General features: G+C 46.3%; 1 protein-coding gene across 3 annotated transcripts in view; it reads left to right on the top strand.

Annotated features, from left to right (window-relative positions):
- The first annotated feature begins 329 nt into the window (after positions 1 to 329).
- LOC139263145 (intelectin-1a-like) overlaps positions 330 to 21,080 on the top strand; it is a 96,602-nt gene continuing 75,851 nt past the window's right edge. For 2 of the 3 annotated variants that reach the window (XM_070878762.1, XM_070878760.1), the window contains exons 1-2: positions 330 to 812; positions 931 to 1,006. The gene's annotated coding sequence lies outside the window, so the exon portion shown is untranslated. Of the gene's footprint in view, positions 813 to 930; positions 1,007 to 10,873; positions 10,955 to 21,080 lie in introns of those variants that run through there. The other variant, XM_070878761.1, reaches the window with a different exon arrangement.

Genomic DNA, 21,080 nt, shown 5'->3' with positions numbered 1-21,080 from the left:
GCCCTGTGTCTGGAGGCACCGTGCTAATGGAGGCATTGTACACCTCTCTTGGCACAAGGATGGGAAACTCCCGAGCTAAAGGGCCGGGACAGGAGCGCTCCAAGAGATGTCTGAGGGGTGGCGGGGGGGGGGAAACCTAAACAAAAACACAGAAACATCCCAAAACATTGCCCACTCCACCACAACACAAATCGCTAACAAACATTAAAAGAAAAAACACTCACACTAACCTCAGGAGTCCATTACTCACCTCTTCGCCGACGGGATGGTTGGAGCGCCCTGATTTCCCAGGCGGTCATTGTGGGGCGTGCTTCTGGGCGGACGGGTCGGGCAGGAGCTCAAACTCGTGCCGGTGTCACAACCAGGGCCGTTGCTCACCGGTGCAGATCTTCCGGGCGGTGTTGCTCCGCGCCGCCGCAAAACCGGACCCGAGGATCGCTGCGGGGCGCTGGAGGCTGACCGCCCGACCAAAACATCTCACCGTCACCATTGCCGCCGCTCTGTGCCAACAAATGGAGCGGAGAAGGCCGGAAAATCCAGCCCGTTCATCTTTCTGGACGGATGGATTAAGATGGGCTGAGTGGACTCCCTCCTCCTAATTATCTTGTGATCATTGTACAAATCGGTGATGTCAGAAAGTACTGGCAAGGAAAGCTCTCTGAGTGTTTGGATGGACAGCAGTGTCAGCACCGCCTCCTTATTTACTTCAATGCAGTGGGCTGTCACTGAGCTCAGCAGAGTATAAATTGTAGCAGGTTGTGCCCAGGTTATTGCATCAGCTCAGGGCGAGACTCGTTTGGTGAAGTATCGCAGTGAGTACCAGGGTGGCTGATTGTGTGTTGGTAATTCACCTGAAACTGGGCAGTAGTTCTGATTTTAAATTGATTTATATCAGTAAAATTAAATTTCTCTGATGATTATTTTTTTCAGGCTGGACACAGGATAACAATCTTGGTTCTCTCCGTGCTTGTGGTGTGTATTTACCTGTCAGCATCTGCCCGCAGAGGTATGTAATAGCACTGAATTACACAGGCTACAGTGTGCAAACATCATTCAAAATATATTTTAGTCCAGTGGTACTGAGCCCCACTCAGGGCAGGAGGAGTCCATGAGCTAGAATTTCCAGTAAGATCGCTATCGCCCAAAAAATGGGTGATATTTCCAGCCTTAGTGATTTTTTAATTTTCAGGATCGCCAATTTTAAAAACCGCTAGTTTCGGCTTTTTCTTTTGGGCGATAGCCTCAGCGATGTGAAATGGGCCTTAGCGATGTATAAGGCTGGCATCCATAGCAACGGTTGTTCTGCGCAAGCGTCTTTTTTTTAAGAAAGAACTTTTTCCGCGATTCGGGAGGACAGGGGTCATCTGCGCATGCTCAGAAGACAAAGGGAGGGAGAAAGAGTGTTTGTTGTGGAGAAGGAGAAGGGGTTTTGTGAAGGATGGAAGGATTGCTGATTTTTGAAGGATTGCTGATTTTTCGAGTGCTATAGCTGTGAAGGAGTTAGTTATAAAGTGGAAAGATTGTTGTAAATCATTAGAAAGATAAAAATTATGGAGATGTCGCACGAGGACTCGGGAGAGAGTTTGCAGGAGGTTGCAGGGAGAAGGAGGGCAAAACCCTTCTCTGACGAAGTAAATGACACATTGATCAATGACATCGAGATGCGGTGGGGCCAATTAACCCGGGGTGGGCGTGGGACACCTCCACCCTGGATGTATCAGAAAATATGGGGCGAGATCGCTGCTGTAGTGTCGTCAGTGTTCCATGATAGGCGTGAATCTGAATAGTGCCGCAAGAGGCGGAACAGCCTTGTTGCTTCCGCAAGAGTAAATATTAAATAGATTTTAAATTGTCATGATCCACTGAATATGTAAATATGCTGGATTGTAATGAAGCTGGGTCATCTTGCGTAGTTTCCCTGTTAAGATTTGTACTGAAGTCAGAACCTGCACCTTTTAAGTCTAATTTGGGCACCGTTTCCTTTTGGGTTACGTTGATGGATGGGGCATGACTGAGCAATGTGGGGTCCGGTCACCTTTACCCAGACTGTGTCAGTCTCTCCAGCTGCTGTCACTCACACAGTGACCCAGCCTGGACTGGGGGAGAGCTGCCCTGGCTTTAAGCTTCCTTAAAGAAACATAGAAACATAGAAACATAGAAAATAGGTGCAGGAGCAGGCCATTCAGCCCTTCTAGCCTGCACCGCCATTCCATGAGTTCATGGCTGAACATGAAACTTCAGTACCCCCTTCCTGCTTTCTCGCCATAACCCTTGATCCCCCGAGTAGTAAGGACTTCATCTAACTCCCTTTTGAATATATTTAGTGAATTGGCCTCAACTACTTTCTGTGGTAGAGAATTCCACAGGTTCACCACTCTCTGGGTGAAGAAGTTTCTCCTCATCTCGGTCCTAAATGGCTTACCCCTTATCCTCAGACTATGACCCCTGGTTCTGGACTTCCCCAACATTGGGAACATTCTTCCTGCATCTAACCTATCTAAACCCGTCAGAATTTTAAACGTTTCTGCGAGGTCCCCTCTCATTCTTCTGAACTCCAGTGAATACAAGCCCAGTTGATCCAGTCTTTCTTGATAGGTCAGTCCCGCCATCCCGGGAATCAGTCTGGTGAATCTTCGCTGCACTCCCTCAATAGCAAGAATGTCCTTCCTCAAGTTAGGAGACCAAAACTGTACACAATACTCCAGGTGTGGCCTTACCAAGACCCTGTACAACTGTAGCAACACCTCCCTGCCCCTGTATTCAAATCCCCTCGCTATGAAGGCCAACATGCCATTTGCTTTCTTAACCACCTGCTGTACCTGCATGCTAACCTTCAATGACTGATGTACCATGACACCCAGGTCTCGTTGCACCTTCCCTTTTCCTAATCTGTCACCATTCAGATAATAGTCTGTCTCTCTGTTTTTACCACCAAAGTGGATAACCTCACATGTATCCACATTATACTTCATCTGCCATGCATTTGCCCACTCACCTAACCTATCCAAGTCACTCTGCAGCCAATAGCATCCTCCTCGCAGCTCACACTGCCACCCAACTTAGTGTCATCCGCAAATTTGGAGATACTGCATTTAATCCCCTCGTCTAAATCATTAATGTACAATGTAAACAGCTGGGGCCCCAGCACAGAACCTTGCGGCACCCCACTAGTCACTGCCTGCCATTCTGAAAAGTACCCGTTTACTCCTACTCTTTGCTTCCTGTCTGACAACCAGTTCTCAATCCACGTCAGCACACTACCCCCAATCCCATGTGCTTTAACTTTGCACATTAATCTCTTGTGTGGAACCTTGTCGAAAGCCTTCTGAAAGTCCAAATATACCACATCAACTGGTTCTCCTTTGTCCACTTTACTGGAAACATCCTCAAAAAATTCCAGAAGGTTTGTCAAGCATGATTTCCCTTTCACAAATCCATGCTGACTTGGACCTATCATGTCACCATTTTCCAGATGCACTGCTATGACATCCTTAATAATTGATTCCATCATTTTACCCACTACTGAGGTCAGGCTGACCAGTCTATAATTCCCTGCTTTCTCTCTCCCACCTTTTTTAAAAAGTGGGATTACATTGGCTACCCTCCACTCGATAGGAACTGATCCAGAGTCAATGGAATGTTGGAAAATGATTGTCAATGCATCCGCTATTTCCAAGGCCACCTCCTTAAGTACTCTGGGATGCAGTCCATCAGGCCCTGGGGATTTATCGGCCTTCAATCCCATCAATTTCCCCAACACAATTTCCCGACTAATAAAGATTTCCCTCAGTTCCTCCTCCTTACTCGATCCTCTGACCCCTTTTATATCCGGAAAGTTGTTTGTGTACTCCTTAGTGAATACTGAACCAAAGTACTTGTTCAATTGGTTTGCCATTTCTTTGTTCCCCGTTATGACTTCCCCTGATTCTGACTGCAGGGGACCTACGTTTGTCTTTACTAACCTTTTTCTCTTTACATACCTATAGAAACTTTTGCAATCTGCCTTAATGTTGCCTGCAAGCTTCTTCTCGTACTCGATTTTGCCTGCCCTAATCAAACCCTTTGTCCTCCTCTGCTGAGTTCTAAATTTCTCCCAGTCCCCAGGTTCACTGCTATTTCTGGCCAATTTGTATGCCACTTCCTTGGCTTTAATACTATCCCTGATTTCCCTAGATAGCCACGGTTGAGCCACCTTCCCTTTTTTATTTTTACGCCAGACAGGAATGTACAATTGTTGTAATTCATCCATGCGGTCTCTAAATGTCTGCCATTGCCCATCCACAGTCAACCCCTTAAGTATCATTCGCCAATCTATTTTAGCCAATTCACGCCTCATACCTTCAAAGTTACCCTTCTTTAAGTTCTGGACCATGGTCTCTGAATTAACTGTTTCATTCTCCATCCTAATGCAGAATTCCACCATATTATGGTCACTCTTCCCCAAGGGGCCTCGCACAATGAGATTGTTTATTAATCCTCTCTCATTACACAACACCCAGTCTAAGATGGCTTCCCCCCTAGTTGGTTCCTCGACATATTGGTCTAGAAAACCATCCCTTATGCACTCCAGGAAATCCTCCTCCACCGTATTGCTTCCAGTTTGGCTAGCCCAATCTATATGCATATTAAAGTCACCCATTATAACTGCTGCACCTTTATTGCATGCACTCCTAATTTCCTGTTTTATGCCCTCCCCAACATCACTACTACTGTTTGGAGGTCTGTACACAACTCCCACTGACGTTTTTTGCCCTTTAGTGTTCTGCAGCTCCACCCATATAGATTCCACATCATCCAAGCTAATGTCTTTCCTAACTGCTGCATTAATCTCCTCTTTAACCAGCAATGCTACCCCACCTCCTTTTCCTTTTATTCTATCCTTCCTGAATGTTGAGTTCCCAGCCCTGATCATCCTGGAGCCACGTCTCCGTAATCCCAATCACATCATATTTGTTAACATCTATTTGCACAGTTAATTCATCCACCTTATTGCGGATACTCCTTGCATTAAGACACAAAGCCTTCAGGCTTGCTTTTTTAACACCTTTTGTCCTTTTAGAATTTTGCTGTACAGTGGCCCTTTTTGTTCTTTGCCTTGGGTTTCTCTGCCCTCCACTTTTCCTCATCTCCTTTCTGTCTTTTGCTTTTGCCTCATTTTTGTCTCCCTCTGTCTCCCTGCATAGGTTCCCATCCCCCTGCAATGTTAGTTTAACTCCTCCCCAACAGCACTAGCAAACACTCCCCCTAGGACATTGGTTCCGGTCCTGCCCAGGTGCAGACTGTCCGGTTTGTACTGGTCCCACCTCCCCCAGAACCGGTTCCAATGCCCCAGGAATTTGAATCCCTCCCTGCTGCACCATTGCTCAAGCCACGTATTCATCTGCGCTATCCTGCAATTCCTACTCTGACTAGCACGTGGCACTGGTAGCAATCCCAAGATTACTACTTTTGAGGTCCTACTTTTTAATTTAGCTCCTAGCTCCTTAAATTCTTTTCGTAGGACCTCATCCCTTTTTTTACCTATATCGTTGGTACCAATGTACACCACGACAACTGGCTGTTCTCCCTCCCATTTCAGAATGTCCTGCACCCGCTCCGAGACATCCTTGACCCTTGCACCAGGGAGGCAACATACCATCCTGGAGTCTCGGTTGCGGCCGCAGAAACGCCTATCTATTCCCCTCACCATCGAATCCCCTATCACTATCGCGCTCCCAATCTTTTTCCTGCCCTCTTGTGCAGCAGAGCCAGCCACAGTGCCATGAACTTGGCTGCTGCTGCCCTCCCCTGATGAGTCATCCCCCCCAACAGTACTCAAAGCAGTGTATCTGTTTTGCAGGGGGATGACCACAGGGTACCCCTGCACTATCTTTCTTGCACTGCTCTTCCTGCTGGTCTTCCATTCCCTATCTGGCTGTGGACCCTTCTCCTGCGGTAAGACCAACTCACTACACGTGATACTCACGTCATTCTCAGCATCGTGGATGCTCCAGAGTGAATCCACCCTCAGCTCCAATTCCGCAACGCGGACCATCAAGAGCTCGAGGCGGATACACTTCCCACACACGTAGCGCCCAGGGACACCGGAAGTGTCCCGAGTTCCCACATGGTACAGGAGGAGCATATCACGTGACTGAGCTCTCCTGCCATGTCTTAACCCTTAGATACGCTTAAATTGGTAATAACAATGTTAAAGTTCACTTACTGATATAAAAAATAAAAAGAAAAGCTACTCACCAATCACCAGCCAATCACTTACCCCATTGGCTGTGACATCACTTTTTGATTCCTTTCTACTTCTATTTTGCTTTCTCTCCCGCTGTAGCTGCACCGGTACGCTGGCTCTCGATCTCCCGCTGGGCTTTTGATAGGTCGTTCCCCTCTCACCAACTGCCGCTGGCTCTTGATCTCCCGCTGGGCCTTTGACAGGTCGCTCCCCTCTCACCAACTGCCGCTGGCTCTCGATCTCCCACTGGGCTTTTGATAGGCCGCTCCCCTCTCACCGACTGCCGCTGGCTCTCGATCTCCCGCTGGGCTTTTGATAGGTCGCTCCCCTCTCACCAACTGCCGCTGGCTCTCGATCTCCCGCTGGGCTTTTGATAGGCCGCTCCCCTCTCACCAACTGCCGCTGGCTCTCGATCTCCCGCTGGGCTTTTCAACATGAACCATTGTTGGAAACAAAAGATCCATTACCAGTCAATCGTCACAGACTGTCTCCATAACTGTTCTTAAGCATACCATTAACAGGTGTTGATGGCCCCATTACTGGCCGCATTGTCCCTTGCGATGGCATGAATCGCCGTTCAGCAAGCCATTGTCTCTATTGAATTCCCCCTTTGGGTTTGACTTCATGCTCGGGCATGTCCGATTGCCCCTGTCTGCCTGGAGAACTGTGTGCCATGTTAACAATGATGACTCCCTGTCCATTTGCTGCATTTAAACCAAGATTTTTGTCAAACATCATACTGGTCTCTTCCTTCCCTGAGATAAATGTCTGGGCCATCAAAGCTGCCTTTTCCAGGGTCAAGTCTTTGGTCTCAATCAGTTTCCTGAAAACCCCAGCGTGCCCGATGCCCTCAATAACAAAGTCTCGCAGCATCTCCTCTCTGCATGCATCTGGGAACTTACATAGGCTCGCCAGTCGCCGGAGGTCTGCCAAGAAGTCTGGAACGCTTTGCCCTTCTCGCCGCCGGTGCGTATAAAACCGGTGTCTCGCCATGTGCATGCTGCTCGCCTGTTTAAAGTGTTCCCCGAGCAACTTACTGAGCTCTTCAAAAGTCTTGTCCGCCGGCTTCTCTGGCGCTAGAAGGTCCTTCATCAGGGAGTACGTCCTGGATCCACAAACCGTCAGGAGATGAGCCCTGCATTTGTCGGCTGAATCCTGTCCCAGCCATTCCTTAGTGACGAAACTTTGCTGTAGTCTCTCAATAAAATCATCCCAATCATCACCAACACAGTACCTCTCATCTGTGCTGCTAGTGGCCATACTCGCGTGGTTTAAATCCCAGTTTCTCGTCGCCAATGATATGTCCTTACTATACAGTATAAATGCACACGAGGCCCATACTTAAGAGAAGGTCACTCTGTGACCAGTAATCTTTATTAGCCAGCACTGAAGTGATGAAGGTGGGTGGAGCTTCCCCTTTTATACCTGAAAGTCCAGGTTAGGAGTGTCTCCCACAAGTTCACCACCTAGTGGTCAATGTTCTCACAGTATACAACTTAGGTCAGTTTATGCATGGGTTACAATGACAGTTAATTACATGACAGTTAATGTATAACCTATCCTCCACCTGCAATACTTGTTGTTCAGATGCGGCCACTACAAGAAGAGTTCTTCCCCCAAAAATGGTAGTTTTTGTAGGCATCAGACATTAGGTACCAGGACTAATCGAGCATTTAGAGAATCCATAATGATAATGATCTTCTAGATTGGTGAAACAATATTTTCCCTCCCATACATAAGCAGTCCTAGTTCTCACATCTGATGGTCCTGTCACTTCCATAGTAAAATTAGCGTCCTCGACCAGGCTAACATCCCCAGCATTGAAGCACTGACCACATTTGATCAGCTCCACTGGGCAGGCCACATTGTCCGCATGCCAGACACGAGATTCCCAAAGCAAGCGCTCTACTCGGAACTCCTTCATGACAAACGAGCCAAAGGTGGATAGAGGAAACTTTACAAGGCCACCCTCAAAGCCTCTATAATAAAGTGCAACATCCCCACCGACACCTTGGGGTCCCTGGCCAAAGTCCACCCTAAATGGAGGAAGTGCATCCGGGAGGGCGCTGAGCACCTCGAGTCTCAACGCCGAGTGCATGCAGAAACAAGCTCAGGCAGCGGAAAGAACATGCAGTAAACCTGTCCCACCCTCGATTACCCTTAACGACAGTCTGTCCCACTTGTGGCAAGGACTGTGGCTGTTGTATTGGACTGTGCAGCCACCTCAGGACTCATTCTAAGAGTGGAAGCAGGTCTTCCTCGATTCCGAGAGACTGCCTATGATGATGATGATAATTTAGACCTTCCTGATTCCAATCAAAACCACATGTCTTTTTTGAGTGTTCATATAAATCATAAGGACAAATGAGGGTGTGCTCATTTATACTACATCCTTCAAAGTATGGTGCAATCCATGTTAATTCTTCGAACTGAATTAACCATTGTGGGGCCGTTAGGAATCGGCTAACAGTTTGTTTTTTCCACCCCTGTGTTCTCTATTCTAAACAGGGGGTTGGGTCAAGTTTGGAATTTGTTCTATTAATCCGAATGATTTTTGGTTCCCTACCTTGTGGCATTCGTGCTTGACTGGATATGCTTTAATCATACTTCTAATTTTACACAGTTGCGCATCCCTGATCCTGATCTGAGTCATGAAATGTTTTATACGATACAAACCTAATGCTATGGAATTCCCCTTTATCATTATAACATCCTCTATGGCATCCTCAAATTTCATCATTTTTTTCACCTATCCCACTTCCCTCAGCTTTGGGGTAGGTTTATTCTCCCCAAGCCTTAAAGGTATGCATGAGAGCTTCATTTTCCTGGTGGGTAGGTTTAATATGTGTCCCAATGCATGAATACTGCCCTTCATGTTTTTTCCACCATCTAGGCCAACACAATTGGATGTATACTTTACTTTCTGATGCTATCGGGCCTTGCTTTGTTTTTTTTTTGTCTCCCCACAAACCCCCACTCTTTTTCAGAAATCTCCATAACTTTGGGCCTTCCCTATCTCTTAACGGACATGTGAAACATTCTCCGATTCCTTTTATTTCCCACTGATCGACACCTTCCATCATAGCACCACAACCTGCCGTATATTCTGTTGCTACATTATTATCCTTCTTCATCCCATCCATAGGGTTCATTATAAATCTTTGTTTTTTATGTCTACCAAGAACCAATGGTTCTGCTCCAAATAAAAGTTGAGTGCATTTATCGTCTGAGACTGCTCTGCAGTCCTGCTCTTCATTCATTGTCTTTCCCACATTTCTGAGTATCAATAGAAGTGTATAGATCCACATCATTCACCTGCAAGAAAATCAAACATAATATCTTTTAATTCTTAACAATTTACATCTGATTGATTTGGAACAATTTCAGTTTTGGTTCTCCCTTTGGGCCATACGGAACATTCAATAGGTACACAGCAGGGTTTCATTTATCAATTACTTGATGTGAACCCATCCAGTTTATATCAAAAGTATGTTTCTTTGGGGCAAAATTCTGTACCATCACTTTGTCCCCGACATCATATTCGAATGGTCTTACCCTTTTGTTAAAGTTGTGTTTCATTTGGTTTCGTGACTTTCCAATGTTCTGGGCAACCAGTCTGTTTACTGTGTCCACGTGGTCTATCAGTGTCTGCAACCATTACTGGCTACAAGGCTGTAATTTGAGTGGTGTGTTATCCCCCAGGGTTATATGTCCTGGTATCGGCATTTGTCTCCCAGTCCTAACCTCATATGGACTTACCTTTATCGTCACATGACGGGTAGAGCGTATTGTCATTAAACATAAAGGTATCATGTTAGCCCATTGAGCAGGGTGTTCTATACATCATTTACCTAACATTGTTTTCAATGTCCGATTACCCCTTTCTACAATTCCTGATGATTGTGGATGATGTGCAATATGCAACTGTGCCTTATTTGGAGCATGTCCTGCAGAATAGTAAAACCTGCTCCAGTAAAATGTGGACCCTGATCGATATCTACCTGTATTGCTATTCCCCACCAACAGAACACCTCACTCAAAAGGATTCGCGCGGCCATATGCGCCTTATTATCCTTCGTCGGAAAGGCTTCGATCCATTTTGTGAACTGATCAATTACTACCAGAGCGTGTTCATAATTACCCTGGGATTTGTTAAAAGGTCCAATAAAATCAATTTGTAGGTGTGTCCATGGACCTTCAGGAGGGGGTTGGGATCTGAGTAGAGCTCGATTAGAGCAGGCAGAAGGGTTTGTCTGTAAACATGGTAAGTATCTATTAACATATTCTGTGACATCATTTTCCCACCCAGGCCACTAACAGACTTGATTTAATTTTTGTATTGTGGTCAGGGCGGAATAATGTCCTGCAGTAGGGTGGGAATGAAACAAACTTAACATATCATCTTTAAGTTGCGGAGGAACACATCCCACAAGGTAATGCAGTTTATTTTTAAACGTAAGCAGGGAATCAGCCATCTGATGGTAACTTTGGAGCTCAGTGGAGTCTGCCCATGAGGTGGGTTGTGGTCGCGGACAGCCTTGGTTATGCCATTCCATGACTTGTGCATAGGGGTCGTACTCGGACTGGAGTTGATGCAAGTCGCGGGCTTGTGTTTTAGTGGCAGCCGCTACTGCAGGTATCTGAGGAGTTTCAAAAACCCAGCCTGGTACGTCTAATCCGGTTATTGTGGATTCTTTAGCCAACTGATCGGCTGCATTATTGCCCTAGGTATGGGGTGAGGAATCTCTCTGGTGGGCACACACTTTACCGATGTGACAAGGGGCGAGTCGTTTCTGGAGCACATCCCAAAATTTACAGAGGAGACGAGAATGTAATAGAATTTTACCATCTGACGAATAGTACGCAGTTTCGTGGTATAGGGGCAAGGCCACAACTGCATTGCATACATCGCTGCTGTCTGACCAAATGTTTGTTGCTTCAGATGCTGTATAGTGGGCGGTGAGAATAACGGCTCTCAATTCTGCTTGCTGAGCCGAGTGGGTGCTCACTCTGCGGAGGGGGGCGCAAAGGCGGTGGGGGGTTATATATGTTTGTTGTAAACATTTTCAGATTTGTGTTAACTATTAAATATTTTTATTTAACTTTGCAATTGTCCTGAAGTGTCTTCTAATAATCTAAGGTAAACCATCAATACAATGTTTGGAAACAATGGCCATGGCCAGGCCAGGCAAGGATGAAACGTAACGGAAGTGTAACTGTCACCAATGTAAGTTCACTCAAAACGTTCATTTATGAGCTGCTGACGCAAGAGTTTTGCAGCTGCGTAACTACCACGGGGCTTTTCCAGTCTTGTGGAGGGGGTGAGGTGGGGGCATGGGTTCATTGCCAGGCTGATTGTCCTACCCGAGGTCCTCGTCATCCTCCTCCTCATCCTCCTCTTCCGCCTCCCCTCTCTCCTCTCCTGAGATGGACCGGCGGTCCCATCTGGCAATTGTTGTCCTCTCCTCATAGCTAGGGAATGCAACATGTAGCACGCCGCAATAAACTCAGTGACCTGCTCGGGGTGGTATTGTAGGTTGCCTCCTGAGTGGTCCAGGCATCTGAAGTGCTGTTTAAGCACTCCAATTGGCTTTTTGACGATACTGCATGTGGCTATATGGCTTTCATTGTAACGCTTCGCGGCTTCCGTCTAGGGCTTACGCAGCGGGGTCATGAGCCAGCTGTCAAGGCCATATCCTTTTTCCCCCAGTGGCCCCGACCTGCGCGAGACCATCAGCGGCAGGTCAGGGCCATAAAAGGAGCAACGAGCGACGGCCATGGGCAGCGTAGCGGCATACCCAAGGTACAGTGCGAGCTGGTGCAGGAGGGCGACGGCAGTGAAGAGGGACATCATCAAGGTCCAGGTCGCTGATTGGAACATGGGCAGGTACAGCAGGAGCGGCGAGGTCGGGGCGAAGGAATGACGAGAGATTGTAGATGGATGGGATCGGGGCCCAGGAGAGGCATGAGTTCAGGGCCAGAAGAGGCGAGGGCCCAGGGGCAGCACTGCGATATGTGTGTGCACTAGGTCCGTGCAGCAAAGCTGGTCTCCAGTCACCTTGGTTAATCCTTGCCACTGGACCAAGACCTAGCTCTGTCAAGCCCATGTGGTGGCTGGAGTACAACGGCCACCACACGTTAAAAAAAATCCACGCACAGGAATCTTCCACCTTTCAATAAGTAGTTGAGGACTGGAATATTAGGTGCTTCATTGAAACACCTGTGAACTCATCCTTTTTTGGCATGGAAGCAAGTCATCCTCAATTCGAAGGACTGCCTATGATGATGATGATCTTTTATCCCCCAGCATCCAACCGTGACCTTGTGGCTGACTGTTAAACAGGTCAGAGACAGTGCTCTCATGCAAGATGAGCGCATCATGGATTCTGCCCAGAAAATTAGCATTCACTGCCATGATTATTTACTTGTGGTCGACAACAAGCTGCACATTCAGGGAGCGGAATCCCTTTCGGTTCCGAAACACCTCTGCATCTTGTAAAGGTGCTCGCAGGGCGATGTGCATACAGTCTATTGCTCCCTGCACCTTGGGGAAGTTTGCGATTTACGAGAAACCCAAAGCCCTCTCTGTCTGTGCCTCCCTGGTCATTGAGAAGTTTATAAAGTCCATCCTGTGTGCGTAAAGGGCTTCAGTCACCTGTCGAATGGAGATGCATAGAAGGAAAGTGCCGCAGTAACCTTAACCTCAACGGACAGTGCGGTCCTGATGGTGTTGGTAGGCTGCAAATCTCCATTAATTAGCTGTCATATCTCACTGATGATCTACTTTCAGAAGCGCAGCCTCCTAACGCACGTGTTATTGGACAAGTTCAGGTATGATCGCTTTCCCCTGTAAGTGCGTTGGATGTAACATCTCCTCCTCCGCAGTCTGCCATCTCTTTCATTGGGCACATAATGCTCTTCAATATACCTTCTCCCATCTCTAGTCTGTAACATGTGAATAGTGACCAATACTGGTTGAGAAATTACAAGCCCCATCAATATAAATCGCTATAAATGCGCTTAATTTGTCCTCAATAGATACAAATGTGATTCGATGATTGGCAAGAGTCAAAAAGGCCCTTAAACAAATTGATTCTCCTCATAAGCACTTGAAGCAGCCTTTCAGTACGGAACCTCCGACTTTCAAAATGGAGTCCGTAGTGCCGAGTACTGCCGAGTAGTGCCGACTTAAGGTCAGGTGAGTGCAGCTTTTTTTCAACGACTTTTTCGGTCAGCGATCATTTCGGCGAAGTGTGGGCAGATGACGCCATTTTTAAAAAAAACTTAGGCCGGGAGATGCAGCTCATTCATGTGTACCGAAAGTTGGGCCAGCGATAAATGGGCGATAATCGGGCGCTAGTTTTCACTTTTTTAGCAAAAATGCGTGATAGCCTGCATCTCAGTGCTTAAATGGGCGCTAAATATGTGCTAAATGTGCGATAAATGGGCATAAATGGGTGCTAAATGGGCACTAAATGGGCACTAAATGGACAATGATGTGCCGAAAGTCTAGCCCATGGCATGTTCCTCCTCAGCCTGTGCTCAGTCAGCTGATCTCACACAATGTGGTAAAAGAATGAGAAAGAGAATCTTGCATTTGTATAGCACCTTTCACAACCTCAGGACATCCAAAGCGTTTTACAGCCAATGAAATACTTTATTGGTGTATTCACTGTTGTCATGGAGTAAATGTGGCAGCTAAATAGCGCACAAGCAAGCTCCCACAAACATCATCATCATAGGCAGTCCCTCAAAACGAGGATGACTTGCTTCCACGCTGAAAACGGATGAATTCACAGATGTTTCAATGATATTCCGGATCCAGAACTACATTCTGAACGGTGGAAGATGCCTGTGCGTAGATTTTTTTTAACGTGTGTTGGCCGTTGCACCCCAGCCACCACACGGGCTTGACAGAGCTGGGTCTTGGTCCAGTGGCAAGGATTAACCAAGATGACTGGAGACCAGCTCTGTTGCACAGAGCTAGTGTGCACACATATCGCAGTGTGTGCTGGCCCGTGCTACCCCTGGGCCCTCGCCTCTTCTTGGCCCCAAACTCTCGCCTCTCCTGGGCCCCGATCACATCCCTCTATGAACTCTTGCTGCTCCTTCGCCCCGACCTCACCATTCATGCTGTACCTGCCCACACTGCAGTCAGCCATCGCCCTCCTGCAGCAGCACGCGCTGCTCCCTGCAGTGGTATGCCACCGCACGCTGCTCCCTCTAATGGCCCCGGCCTGTTGATGGTCTTGCAGGCTGGGACCGCACCGATTTCTGGGCCGAGCTGCCGCACGCTGCTTCCTCTAATGGCCCCGGCTGACGACCAGAATCGGATCTTGGGGAAAACTGGTGCAGGGCGTGTGTTGGTATGGCTGTACATTCCCACAAACAGCAATGTGATGATGACCAGATTGAAATACATGGAGCAGAAAAGAAGTAGATGACATTGAGCTGTTACAATTGGGCTCAGTATCAATAAATGGGAGGATACTGAGAGGAGTAGAGGAACAGAGGGACCTTGGAGTGTATGTCCATAGATCGGTAAAGGTAGCAGGACAGTTTGATAAGATAGTTAAAAAGGCATACAGAATGCTTTCCTTTATTAGCCGAAGCCTAGAATATAAGAGCAGGGAAGTTATGCTGGAACTGTCTGCAACACCAGTTAAGCCACAACTTGAGTAGTGCGCTCATTTCTGGTCACCACATTACAGGAAAGATGTGATTGCATTAGAGAGGGTGCCGAGGACATTTACGAGGATGTTGCAATGACTGGAACATTTTAGACTTATCCTTTATAAAAACAGGTATTTATCCTGAAAAAAATGGTCTTGTTTTTCTCATTAAACAGATTCACGACTTATCTTTATAAAAGAGGTTTTTATCTTGTAAGATTGTGCCTTGACTCTGCACTTTACAGAGTTCGGACTTGTGAGACAGAACAATATAGACACAGGATATCTCGATTCCCCTCATGGGGTATGTTAGCGTTAGTGTTTTCTTAGAAGAATCACTCAACACTCAGAGTCGGTTCCAATGCCTGGCGGCATTTAATAACGCTCAGCGGGGAGGAAACACACAGGACCGTATCCAGGTTTCTCTCCACAGAACAAAGAGTTACATGTACCTTTATATGTTTCACAACAGTTACAAAACAGTTTACTACAGTTACACAGCCCATCACGGCTGGACACAAGCCAATCACAACGATTATAGATTACATATAGGTTCTTTTAACCCAATAGAATTCTCCTAGTATCCAGGGAACCATATGTTCGGTTATTGTCAGCTTGGGCTGATCGATGGCTTTATAGGTTCTCTCCCTAGTTCTTTCATCTGGGAGAAATAATTGGTATATAGCCTTGTTTACAGCAAATGGTTTCCCTCTTATCTTTCTTCCTGGGGAATTAATTGGTTTATGGCCTTGTTCACAGGAGATGGTTTCCTTCTTATCTCTGTCTTCCCAGGCATTCCTACAGTGGGCCTCACAGGGTTATTGCTCGGTCAGTGAACGTTCAACAGTTCACAGTTTGACTACCTGATTTCCCATAATGCCTGGGCAGCCATTTTATGTGTGTGTCCATTTAAGCTTATGTGAGTTTTAAATATCCAGCAGGTGCCTAATGCCTAAGTCTATATATATATTTCTACTCTCTACAACAGGGTAACCTTTACTTAAAATTCAACAAAAGTGTACAAGTAATATCCAATAGCATGAATACACAACAGTTACTGTAGAGACCTACCCTGTAGGACTTACTTTACTTACAGTTCATTTACTTTATCATTAAGCAATTTTAAGCAAAACTCACACTTAAGAAATACTACCGGTGGTCAAACACCTAGGGCTAGACTTTCCATTTCACATCGCCCATCTATGGCCCATCTATGGCCCAAAATGGATGTCTATTGCCCATTTTGAGCAAAAAGTGGAAACTTGGCCCAAAACATCGCCGGAAAAACAGGTGCCTAAGTTTCCACTTTGATCATCGAGATGATCACCCACACAAGGCCCATCCCAAGTTTCAGCACCTAGCATGCACTTCACTGGGTCGATGCAAGGACCAAAAGAGTGCTGAGAAATAATTGCTTTTTCTGGGCCTAAGAGAAGGAAATGGGCACTACGGACGCCATTTTGAACTTCGGAGGAAGGGTGGAGGATTAACTGTGAGTTATTTAGAGAGTGAATTTAAAATTAATTGTACGCAGAATATTGGAATAGGGAATATAAAGAGGTATTATCAAGTTATTTTTGGTAAATAGGTTTTATATATTGAAATTATTTTGTAAATAGCTTTTACATAGTGAAAATATTGACTGATATTGTTTGTGCCTATCAAACTGACTGGTATACAACGTAGAGTACAGAGAATGCAGAGTACAGTGATTAGAGAGTACAGAGTAGAGAGATTATTAAAATTAGTGAAAGTAATTATCGATAGTGATGGGGCCTATGCTTTCCCTGCTTTTAATTGCAACTGTTCACACACTGGTTACTGAAAGGATCAAGCGAAGAGATGGCAGAGTAATGCGTAGACGGAGACGAAGACAGAGGAGGAGACCGTACAGCCAACGGAGGTACTTGGAGAAGCAATCCTACCTGAACTTGTCTGAAAATGCTTGTCTTAGGAGGCTGCGATTCCGGAAGGAGGTCATCGATGCGATATGTCAACTCGTCAAGGATGATCTGCAGCTTTCCAGCACCATCAGAACCGCACTGTCCGTTGAGGTGAAGGTTACTGCTGCCCTAGCCTTCTACGCAACGGGATCTTTTCAGGCTTCAGCTGGCAACATCTGCCATATCTCTCAGCACGCTACACACTGCTGCATTCAACAAGTGACTGAATCCCTTTATGCTCGCAGGATGGATTTCATAAGCTTCCCAATGACCAGGGAGGCACAGACCAAGAGTTTATTGTAGTGTGTTGCATGCTGCATAACCTAGCTATAAAGAGCAGACAAATAATGCCAGATCATGCTGCCGGTCCACCTCCAGAACGAGAGGAGACAGAAGAGGCAGCCGGCGAGAATGAAGAGGAGGAACAGGCGGGAGAGGACGTGGGCGAGGACATAGGGGAGCTTAATCAGCCTGGCGATCTAACACCAGTACCATCACACCTCTCCCGAAGACCAGTAGCCAGTGGCAGTTACACAGCCGCTAAGCTTTTGTGTCAGCAACTCATTAATGAACGCTTTGCATGAACTATTAATTGTGGATATTCAAATGTTCAATTACAGTTAGGGTTAATCAAAAGTTACATTTGCGTGGGATTTCCTTGTTGTATTGCCTGCACTGGCCTATCATTGGAATTAGTTTAAGTAAAGTTTAAAGTACTGGCATAATAAAAGTACTGGTATAATAATAGAATAAACAAACAAATATGGATGAAAAAGTGTACATTTGAAAATTAATGTAACTAAGAGGGAAGGCACAAAAGTTGTTGAATTCAAGATTTTTTTAATTAACAAAGATTCAAAATTTTTTATAAACTAATGAACAACACCCTCCCTCCAACCCCCCGCCCACCCCCCCGCACCAACCCAACCTTCCCTCAAATCCCCAAAACGTTATAAGATGAAAAAACAATTGAACATTTAAGTAAGAACATTTATTGAACTTTTGAAAAACACTCCCCCCTCCCGACCTGCGGCCACGTTTCCCTCCAGGTCGTGTCCCACCCCGTGTTCACACCCCACCGGTCCGGTGTGTGTGCTTCATTCGATGTCGATGTGACCACGTTGGCAATCTCTGCCCATATCCTCCTATATGAACGGGGTGGCACTTTCACATGCCCACCCGTGTCAGATCCTCCCACCTCGTGCTAACTATATTCACGGGGGCCTCATTGGCCTCCTCGCTGAAGGGCTTGGCCCTTTGCCTTTCACTTGATCCCTCCATTATTTCTACAATTAAATGCTGCTGAGGAATTTTTAACTGGAATTCTTTTAACTTTCCAAAAAGATTGTCACTGTACTTTTCACTATTTAAAGTTTTTAAAATTCGAACAAAAATCGAACCATGTCTAATTTTTGCAGATTTAAGTTTAAATTCCAAAAATTCAACCATCCAACCCAAAAAGCCTCTCTCCTCTCTCTCTCTTTCTCTCTCTTTGACCATCCCAGTGCTTCTGAGCATGTCTGATGACCCCTGACCTCTCAAAATGCAGCAAAGAAAATCAACCTAAAAAAAATGCTACACATGTACAGAATAACTTTGCTAGGGAAGCTTTTTTTTCTTCTTTGACTTCTGTTTTCTTTGGGCGATCGTGAGATCACTGAAAAATCAGATCGCGCATTTGACATCACCGGGGGAAGGCCGAGTGGAAAATCGCAAAAGAAAATGGGCCTTGTGTCGCTGGTCAGCACAGGCAATATGTCCCACATCACTGGAACAAGGCCAATTTTTTAGGCCTTAGCCACCTAGTGGAAAGTCTAGCCTAGTAATCAGTCCATGGCTCTTTGGTTGGCAACTGGCTAAGTTGCCCTCTCTTCGAATGCAGCCGCTGATGAGAGACTTTGCACTGGATTATACTTAGAAAATTGGCTATTGGCCTACTGCGTGCATGATCCAAACTGTCCAGACTATCAAAAAGGTTTATGTTCCAGTCCAATGTAATTTCTGTGAACTCTGTAGGTTATCTTATCAATCCCTGGGACAGTTACTGAGACTGGGATTGTTCTCTTACAGTCTTATCAATCCCTGGGACAGTTTTCAAGTTCAATGTTCAAACCCTCGATAACATACCACGTGTGATTGTTAAGGTCAGCCTGACTCCAGTTACAAGAAGAGCCTTGAATTTCCTTTGTACTTGCGCACAGAGATATGTGTGACAGGGGTGCAAATCAATTACTAAACTGCCGCAGAATTTTGTGCGAACGTAAGTGCAATATGCCCAAATCACCTCAATCTTTTATCGCCGCCTGTCAAACCCTCTGTCCAAAAGCATTTCACCCCATAAACCTGGCACTGCCGCAGGTTACAGAGCACCATTTCAAGCTTCCTGCAGTTACGTTTGGTCTATGGTATCAGAGCTCCATTACAAGCTTCCTACTGTTACGTTTGGTCAGAGTTTACAGAGCCCGATGACAAGCTTCCTGCAGTTACGTTTGGTCAATGGTTACTGTCATATATTTAACTGTCATTGTAACCTATGTATAAACTGATTAGAGGTACACTGTGAGAACATTGACTACGAGGTGGTGAACTTGTGGGAGACACTCCTAACCTGGTCTTTCAGGCACAAAAGGGGAAGCTCCACCCACCTTCATCATTTCAGTGCTGGAATAAAAGTTGCTGGTCACAGAGTGACCTTCTCTCAAGCACGGGCCTCGTGTGCATTTGTACTGTATAGTAAGGACATATCATTGGCGACGAGAAACTGGGATTTAAACCACGCGAGCATAGCCACTAGCAGCACAGACGAGAGGTACTGTGTTGGTGATGATTGGGACGTCTTTATTGAGAAACTACAGCAAAGCTTCATCACTAAGGAATCGCTGGGACAGCATTTGGCCGACAAACTCAGGGCTCATCTCCTGACAGTTTGTGAGTCCAGGACGTACTCCCTGATGAAGGACCTTCTAGCGCCAGAGAAGCCGGTGGACAAGACTTTTGAAGAGCTCAGTAAGTTGATCGGGAAACACTTTAAACAGGCGAGCAGCATGCACATGGCGAGACACCAGTTTTATACGCACCGGCGGCAAGAAGAGCAAAGCGTTCCAGACTTCATGGCAGACCTCCGGCGACTGGCGAGCCTATGTAAGTTCCCAGATGCATGCAGAGCGGAGATGCTGCGAGACTTTGTTATTAAAGGCATCGGGCATGCTGGGGTTTTCAGGAAACTGATCGAGACCAAAGACTTGACCCTGGAAACAGCGGCTTTGATGGCCCAGACATTTATCTCAGGGGAGGAAGAGACCAGAATGATGTTTGACAAAAATCTTGGTTTAAATGCAGCAAATGGACAGTGAGTCAACATTGTTAATGCGGCACACAGTTCCCCAGGCAGACAGTGGCAATCAGCCATGCCCGAACATGTAGTCGAATCCAAAGGGGGAATTCAACAGAGACAATGGCGAGCTGAACGGCGATTCACACCATCGCAAGGGACAATGTGGCCATCAACACCTGTTAATGGTGTGCTTAAAAACAGTTACACAGACAGTCAGAAACGATCAACTGGTAATGGGCCTTTTGTTTCCAACAACGGCTCATGTTGGAGGTGTGGAGGCAAACACACAAACAGAGCTTGCAGGTATCAGCAATACACCTGCAGAAATTGCAACATCAGCGGTCACTTGGCGCATATGTGCAGGAAGGTCGATGTACGAGGAGGACAGGGATGATGTAAGCCCTATGGGGCCAAATGGACACTGGGGGAAATCGCTGGAAGCTGAAGTTCAGCGAGTTTATGTGGAACACATATACAGTTCATATACCAGGACGCCACCGATAATGATGAAAGTGCTCCTCAATGGCATCCAGATCAATGGAGCTAGACACAGGGACCAGCCAGTCCCTGATAAGTATCAAACAGTTCGAAAAGTTGTGGGCATTCAAGGCCAAGAGGCCAAAATTATTGCCGATTGATGCACAGCCAGGGATATATACAAAAGAGATCATTCCGGTGCGAGGCAGCGCCACAGTATTCGTGACCCACAAAGATTCAGAGAACAGAGAACTCTGGATTGTTCCGGGGGACGGTCCCGCACTACTGGGGAGGAGTTGGCTGGCTGTCATGAACTGGAAATGGGGTTATGTCAATGCAATTTCTTCTGTGGAGCAAATATCATGCTCACAGGTCCTGGACAAATTTGACTCACTATTTCAGCCCGGCATTGGCACTTTTATGGGGAC

The sequence above is a fragment of the Pristiophorus japonicus genome, chromosome 4 (assembly GCF_044704955.1).
Source record: "Pristiophorus japonicus isolate sPriJap1 chromosome 4, sPriJap1.hap1, whole genome shotgun sequence".
Taxonomy (NCBI): Eukaryota; Metazoa; Chordata; class Chondrichthyes; family Pristiophoridae; genus Pristiophorus; species Pristiophorus japonicus.
This window is presented reverse-complemented; position numbering and strand designations above follow the sequence as displayed.